Source organism: Phyllopteryx taeniolatus, chromosome 7 (assembly GCF_024500385.1).
Source record: "Phyllopteryx taeniolatus isolate TA_2022b chromosome 7, UOR_Ptae_1.2, whole genome shotgun sequence".
NCBI classification, from domain to species: domain Eukaryota; kingdom Metazoa; phylum Chordata; class Actinopteri; order Syngnathiformes; family Syngnathidae; genus Phyllopteryx; species Phyllopteryx taeniolatus.
Genome location: NC_084508.1, coordinates 29,647,882 through 29,655,812, shown reverse-complemented (window position 1 = coordinate 29,655,812; position 7,931 = coordinate 29,647,882). Strand labels below are relative to the sequence as shown.

The 7,931-nt window shown below is 43.8% G+C and overlaps 1 long non-coding RNA gene across 1 annotated transcript; it reads right to left on the bottom strand.

Annotated features, from left to right (window-relative positions):
- Positions 1-1,516: 1,516 nt before the first annotated feature.
- On the bottom strand, positions 1,517-5,030 carry LOC133480913 (uncharacterized). The gene is made up of 3 exons (XR_009789391.1): positions 4,491-5,030; positions 2,148-3,815; positions 1,517-1,945 (listed from the first exon to the last, which is right to left on the bottom strand). It is a non-coding gene; the product is annotated as an uncharacterized LOC133480913 (long non-coding RNA).
- Between the last annotated feature and the right edge of the window lie 2,901 nt (positions 5,031-7,931).

Below are 7,931 nucleotides of genomic sequence, written 5' to 3'. Positions count from 1 at the left end.
AGAAGGTCAGAAGGAGCTACATTGTGTCTTTGTAGATCTAGAGAAAGCCTATGACAGAGTACCCAGAGAGGAACTGTGGTACTGCATGCGGAAGTCTGGAGTGGCAGAGAAGTATGTTAGAATAATACAGGACATGTACAAGGGCAGCAGAACAGCGGTGAGGTGTGCTGTCGGTGTGACAGAAGAATTTAAGGTGGACATGGGACTGCATCAGGGATCAGCCCTGAGCCCCTTCCTTTTTGCAGTGGTGATGGATAGGCTGACAGATGAGGTTAGACTGGAATCCCCGTGGACCATGATGTTTGCAGATGACATTGTGATCTGCAGTGAAAGCAGGGAGCAGCTGGAGGAACAGTTAGAAAGATGGAGGCATGCACTGGAAAGAAGAGGAATGAAGATTAGCCGAAGTAAAACAGAATATATGTGCATGAATGAGAGGAGTGGTGGGGGAAGAATGAGGCTACAGGGAGAAGAGATGGCAAGGGTAGAGGACTTTAAATACTTGGGGTCAACCGTCCAGAGCAATGGTGAGTGTGGTCAGGAAGTGAAGAAACGGGTCCAAGCAGGTTGGAACGGGTGGAGGAAGGTGTCAGGTGTGTTATGTGACAGAAGAGTCTCTGCTAGGATGAAGGGCAAAGTTTATAAAACAGTGGTGAGGCCAGCCATGATGTATGGATTAGAGACAGTGGCACTGAAGAGAAAACAGGAAGCAGAGCTGGAGGTGGCGGAAATGAAGATGTTGAGGTTCGCTCTCGGAGTGACCAGGTTGGATAAAATTAGAAATGAGCTCATCAGAGGGACAGCCAAGGTTCGATGTTTTGGAGACAAAGTTAGAGAGAGCAGACTTCAATGGTTTGGACACGTCCAGAGGAGACAAAGTGAGTATATTGGTAGAATGATGATGAGGATGGAGCTGCCAGGCAAGAGAGCTAGAGGAAGACCAAAGAGAAGGTTGATGGATGTCATGAGGGAAGACATGATGGCAGTTGGCAAGGGTAGAGGACTTTAAATACTTGGGGTCAACCGTCCAGAGCAATGGTGAGTGTGGTCAGGAAGTGAAGAAACGGGTCCAAGCAGGTTGGAACGGGTGGAGGAAGGTGTCAGGTGTGTTATGTGACAGAAGAGTCTCTGCTAGGATGAAGGGCAAAGTTTATAAAACAGTGGTGAGGCCAGCCATGATGTATGGATTAGAGACAGTGGCACTGAAGAGAAAACAGGAAGCAGAGCTGGAGGTGGCGGAAATGAAGATGTTGAGGATGGAGCTGCCAGGCAAGAGAGCTAGAGGAAGACCAAAGAGAAGGTTGATGGATGTCGTGAGGGAAGACATGATGGCAGTTGGTGTTCGAGAGGAGGATGCAGGAGATAGGCTCTCCTGGAAAAGGTTGACGCGCTGTGGCGACCCCTAACGGGACAAGCCGAAAGGAAAAGAAGAAGAAGAAAATAGGCAAAGACTCATAATTCACTTGTTAACCAGTCTATTTAATGAATCACTGATATTTGTTAGGACACCTATTAATTGATCAAGGTGATCATTTATGCCCCCTATATTGCCCTCACAATCTCTTCTTGTGACACCAGCACATGTACTGAAAAAAATAGTCCTTTGAATTTACTTAATTTGAACTCGTACATTGGTTGCAAATGTGGTAAAATGACAGATTTGTTTAGAAGTGGGGTAAATGTGTGGGGTCATTTTAACACATTTTAATCATGTCCGTTCATGTTCAAATTAAATTAATCAAATTTTTCCGTGTGCACTGGTGAGGACACGGCCAGTCGGGCGGAGAACAGCAGCCGGTTGTTGGAGTGTAATTGCGTCAGAGACGCTGGGGATGCCGGAGGAGACGGCAGGAACGTTGGACGAATCCTCCGCATCTGTGACACTAGAGACACCGGGGACGGTGTACTGATCCCCCGAACAGGTAGCACGATTGCGTGTCCTCTCCTGTGTATTAAAATAATAAATTGAGTAATCAAACAGGAGTCAAAAGTTTTACTAAAGATTACTAAATACCCTACAACATTTACGCATGAACCTTTATCTGATAGAGCTGAGTGTAGGTTACTGTATGAACACATTTGTTGTGAGTTATAAAAAATACATGGTATTTACCTTGGGCTGAGTTATAGAAATACATGGTATTTACCTTGGGGGTAATCGGAGTCAGCCACGTGAGAGTCGTGTCACCCATGATTGCAATGATTCTCTCCTCGAACGGGGTGACACACTCCGTGCTGGTTCTTCAGCCTGTTTTGGCCACAGTTTGGAGGTGGGCAGCTGTCCTCCGCTTCACATCCACCTTTATGTCTGACCACTTCTTTTTTAGTTCAGTGTGTGTGTGCTGTTGTGACCCCACAGCATTGACAGCCACACACGCTGTCCCATTCACTCCTCTTTCGCGTGTTGTTAACGCTGGAGGACAGTGTGTCAAAGAAGATATTCCTGCGCACCTCCAATTCATTGAACATCGTCTCAACTTCATATTCAGAAAAATTCTCTTTATTTACTGCCTTGCACTTTTCTTTTTTTTCTGATCGTGCAGAGATTGGGATCTCAGGTGCAGGGTCAATTTAAATATGATTTGCATATATTTAAATGTGGTCAGTTACTCAAACATGCGCTCAATTCTATGTCAATTGGGATGTACGAAGGAAATGTACTTGGATTCATGCGTACGCACAGATTCATACGTCTAGATATTCTTGTGCTTACGATGTTTTCTGGATTTGAGCGTATGCCATGTTTCAGTTGGAAATCCACAGTTTTTGTAGATGTGTAAAGTGTTTCACTTTAACACAGGGATGTCCAAACGGCGGCCAATTGACGTCCATTTGTAGTGCCCCACGGGATATACACAATCTAATATTTGAAACAGCCTGCAACACTATTGGGTGTGGGTGTTGTTCACCCACATCACCCATGGATACAACGGTCCTTGACAACTACTATGATTACTACTAATAATAATGATAAATTGGTTTTATATAGTTTTTTTTTAGATATTCAAAGAAACTATTTACAACTAAATCAGTAACAAAATGTGCCTCGTGAAAAAATAATTAAGTGACAGGAGAAAGAAATGCTTTCCTCCACTTAGTGCTCTGTCAGAAGGTCTGAATTGTGAGCATATCAAATTATTGCAGCGTTTCTCTAGACTCAGTCAATTAAATAAGTGGCTCAAAGAAGTGAGTACGGCACTATCCGTGAGTTTCATTGAAAATTTCTGGATTGTTTGGGAGTGCAGACATCTTTAGAAGGCAGACAGTTTCTGTCTAAATAGACAAGGGGTTAAGTTATTAGCTCCCAACATTTTTTACTTTGTACATCATTCAGCGGCCCGAAAACAAAACACTGGCCTTGGTGACAAGGCTGAAGGACTAAACGATGCAGTTGTTCCCAAACAATCGGAGGAACAGGAGATAAGGCGACACGAGGCGCAGATGGACTCATCAGGGTCATCCAAACAATCGGAGAAGCGAATGACAAATGAGATGAGCCAGCACATTGAATCTCCCACACCCCTCCCTGCCCCATTGGAGCAAAGCACAACGCAAAAGTCACTCTCTACTAGCCTAAATTCTCTGCTCGGTGTGACGGACAGGATGAAGGCGATTGTAATTGGATTGTATTGGAATCCAACCCACACCACGCCAAGATCTTCCTCCAATCCCCCCTCGCCTGAAACCACCGTCCACTAAGATGCGAAGGGCCCCTCCTCCACCCATGAAGAACCTTATCTGCGAATCTGACTGATATCTGCGGGGTCTTTTCCAGAACAAGACAGACTCCTATGGAGATCAGGCATTTTTGATCCCTGTAATTACAAGGGAGAGAAAGTTGGTCAAAGAAATATGGCACAAAAAAAGTAGAACTACAAACTTAGTGAGGATAAAATCTGAATCTATCAAACCATTGTCTCCAGTTATCTCTGCGAGACGAGCTCTTTTCAATATCAGGTCACTGGGTAATAAATCAATGTTGATTAATGACATCATTACAACCTATGATTTGGACTTTTTGTTACTAAATGAAACATGGTTAACAGAAAGTAGCTGTAATACCATTTTAAATGAAGCAACACGAGCAAATTTTAATTATTGAACAAGTGTCGAATAGGGAAAAAAGGCGGTAGTATTGCTGTTATTTTTAAGTCATTATTTTACTGTCGAGAAATTGATGGCTCATGGCTTGAAATAATGCCAGTGCTAATATTTTTTAGCACAACTATACGTATTATATATTTATATACGTTTCAGTTATACGGCACAAGCTTTTACATAGGATGCAGTATTCCCATATATTGTGTTCCCCTTGCTCGAGTTGCTTTATAACACGCCGCACACAGAGTCTTTGCCGTGTGTCTGTTGGCTGGTCATAATAGCAAAAGTACAGACGACAGTACTAAAAGTACTGTGTGGGTCTTTTTTTCCTATTCCCCAGCGCATAGTAACCACAATAGAGTCGTAGGTATAAACAAGGAAAGGCTCACCTTTTGTCTGCGCCGCTCCGCTGCTGCGAGATTTAGTTCTCTTGCTGGCGGTGGAGGTCTCAATGGCCGTTGAAAAAATAGTTGGCACCACAGCTGGTTTCAACCTCTGCCTAACTACACCTGTGTATCCAATGCTTTCTCAAAATACACCGGTTCGAAGTGATCGGCACAGAGTTTGGAATGCTTCCTAGGCACCCATAGCTGAACATGTTTCTTCCCCTGTCGAGTGACTTTCGCCATCCACTGGTCACGTATTCCTTATTCACTTGGAAAGCCAAAAAAACAAAAAACTCTTGCCGCTGCCTGAACCATTTGTACAGCCAAATGCCACACAATAAACCATCGTGACATCGTTAAACCATACGACAACAAATATACGAGGACGGGAACAACAGATTGGAACAATAGCACACAATGCCGAATGAACAGGATGTTTGGCTTGTGTGACGTCACAGCGCCGGAAAGAGACAAAGACCGGAAGGCGTGGGATTTAACTGCTATATATCTGCCAGATAATCACTTTGATATGGCAGATGTGGTTTGTAAAGGGGTTCCAGAGTTATAAAAAAAAAATAAAAAAATCTTTGTCCTCTGACCTTTAAATATAGGGAGGGTGGGAGCTACTCTAACCTGCAGGGAGAGCTCGTTCCAGAGTTTGGGACCAAAGACAGCAAAGGCTCTGTCTCCCCTGCGCTTCTACCTTGCTCTCGGGATGACAAGGAGAGATCTGTCAGAAGACCTCAGAGACCGTGTTGGAGTATAAGGGTGTAAAAGTTCAGAGAAGAAGGATGGAGCCAGCCCATTAAGAGCTTTCAAAGCAAACAATAACATTTAAAAATGGATTCTAAAATGTATTGGGAGCCACTGGAGTGACGCCAGCACAGACGAGATGGGCTCTCGCCTACGTGATGTGGTTAAAAGTCGAACAGCAGCATTTTGGACCAGTTGTAAGCGAGCGAGGGAAGCCTGGCTGACACCAACAGAGAGGGCATTACAATAGTCAAGCCTGGTGAAGAGAAAAGCATGAATAACCCTCTCAAAGTCATTAAAAGAAAGTCTTAACTTTGGATAAAATTCTCAATTGAAAAAAAATTGACGTTATGACAAATTATCTGTTGGTCCATTTTAAAATACTAATATTTTATTAATTAATATTTTCTGTATATAAAATTGTTAGATTACAGTACCTGTAATCACTACCCTTTTACTGTTCATAGATAGTTACTGTTGTGAGCTATGCTTTGGGTCCATCCAAGGCCGCCTTAAGTCCTCTGATGTAGTGTTGATGTAAGCAGGAAAGCGACAGAACTAACGTAACGCCTACTGTTCCGTCGAAGCATTTAATCTGGTGTTTATTTTAGCAGTTAACACCGCTCTTCCTTGTGTTGCTTATTTACTGCAATGAATGCAAAGATTGGTGACTACGCAAGCGCGAAATGCCACTCCCTCGGCATCTTTTTCCCCTTCTACACCACTCTTGTCCTTCCTCTGCGACATGCACAGAGTCAGGGTCAAGAACGGCACCTTTCTCGGCCGTGATGGTGTACACGTCGCAAGGTCTTTTTCTTTGTTTTGTTTTTTTAAATTCCCTCCCAATTTCTTTTCCATCCCCGCTCTCTCGCCTGACCACCGCCGTAGGCACGCAGCTCAAAGATGCGTGTTGTTTGTCCCTATTGTTAATACCTATGGCCACAGCTCAAAGTTAGCTGGTGCGGCGCATGATGCGTATGCATTTTTATATTGGTGCAGATATGATGACACCATCAAGAAGTGTTATCGCGATTGGTCGGTAAAGTCCTAATCTATACGTTCTACCGAGTATACCTTTTATACTGCGCACCCTTACTCACGCCAATATTTGTCACTCATTAATATGCTATAATATGTCGGCATTATATGACGAGTGAACTGGAAAATGCGCACAATTGCGCATCTCTGATTTACGGGAGAATATGGCCCTTAGTTTATTGATCTGTGAGGTGGCTAATTACAAGCAGGCCATAAGGACCATGTGGGGGCTTCATTTTCTGTGATATGACAATGTACCTTGTAAGCAGAATCTGTGATGTCTTCACAGAATCACCAGCATGTTGAAATCGTCTTTTCTGTACACTCAATCGATGGTGTGGGTCTGAACATTCAATAATGTGAATTTGTGTGTGTTTGTCTCCACGTGAACTTTGGTCTATCCAGTGTGTGTAGCTTGCAAATAGTAGGTGGAGGTGTGACAGAGTGTTTTATATTTTCTGTCTACAAACACCTGTTTGTTGCCTGTTAATGAATTGCTGAACATTGTTTCGATTTGTTAACCCCTTTATTGTGGAGGAATTATTGTCGCTTGCTAGCCTGTTTATGTTAGTGGGCGTCCCCCTTAATCTTAGTCTAGATTAATTATAGGGGTAGAATTTGCCAGATGTTGACACACCATACATATTTCAGTCTGTACATTCTGTATTGCATGAATGACATTCACTGAAAAACATTGCATACTATAAGGACACAGGAATGTCAACCAATTCTTCAAACATTTTGTCTTTCTTTCCAGCAGATACAAAGATATTTGAGCATGGAAGTATTGTGTGAGGGTCTGATGCAACATGAATCCAAATATAATGCACCGTATTTTCACGACCATAAGGCGCACTTAAAAGTCTTAACTTTTCTCCAGAATGGACGGGGCGCTTTATAATGCGGCGCGCCTTAACTGTGCACCGAGTTCCAAAATCTGTGAATGTTGTTGACTTTGATGAGTGCTCCGCTTGACTGACTGGGAGCATTTCCTGCCGACACGCTGCTTATATAGAGGAAAGGCGGACATGACTGAGGACAGCATGCGGACGTTAAAGGGGAAGGGTGCGTGTGAAGGAGGACGTTAAAGGCACGCCCCCAGTAGGTGTATAGTATGTGCATTGTGAAAAACAACGTTGATTTGGCTAAGGACCCCCGAAAATGGCACCTACGAAGAGACACTTACGAAGCACAGTTTAAACTGCAAGCTATCAGTTACACGGAGGAACATAGGAATCGAGCAACCGTGAGAGAATTCAAGCTCAAAGAATCCATGGTTCGCAAGTGGAGTCAAGTCAAGAAGACGAAGCTGAGTTTCCTCGGAAACAAGGCAGGGTGGCCTGAGCTGGAAGAGCAAGTCGAGCAATGGATTAATGATCAAAGAACAGCCGGGCAAGCATCTCTACAGTCACAATTCGACTGAGGTCAATAACGCTTGCAGAAGAAATGAAAATCGAACATTTTCAAGGAGGTCCATCTTGGTGCTTTCGTTTTATGAAACGGTGCCATCTATCCATCTATCGCGGGGCGAGTTACGCCACCATATGTGACTGTATTGTGGATGCCTGGGCTAAGGTATCTGCTTTGACTGTTGTCCGAGCTTTCGCGAAAGCCGGCATCATTGCTGAACAGCCCCCCGGCAACGAGACTGAC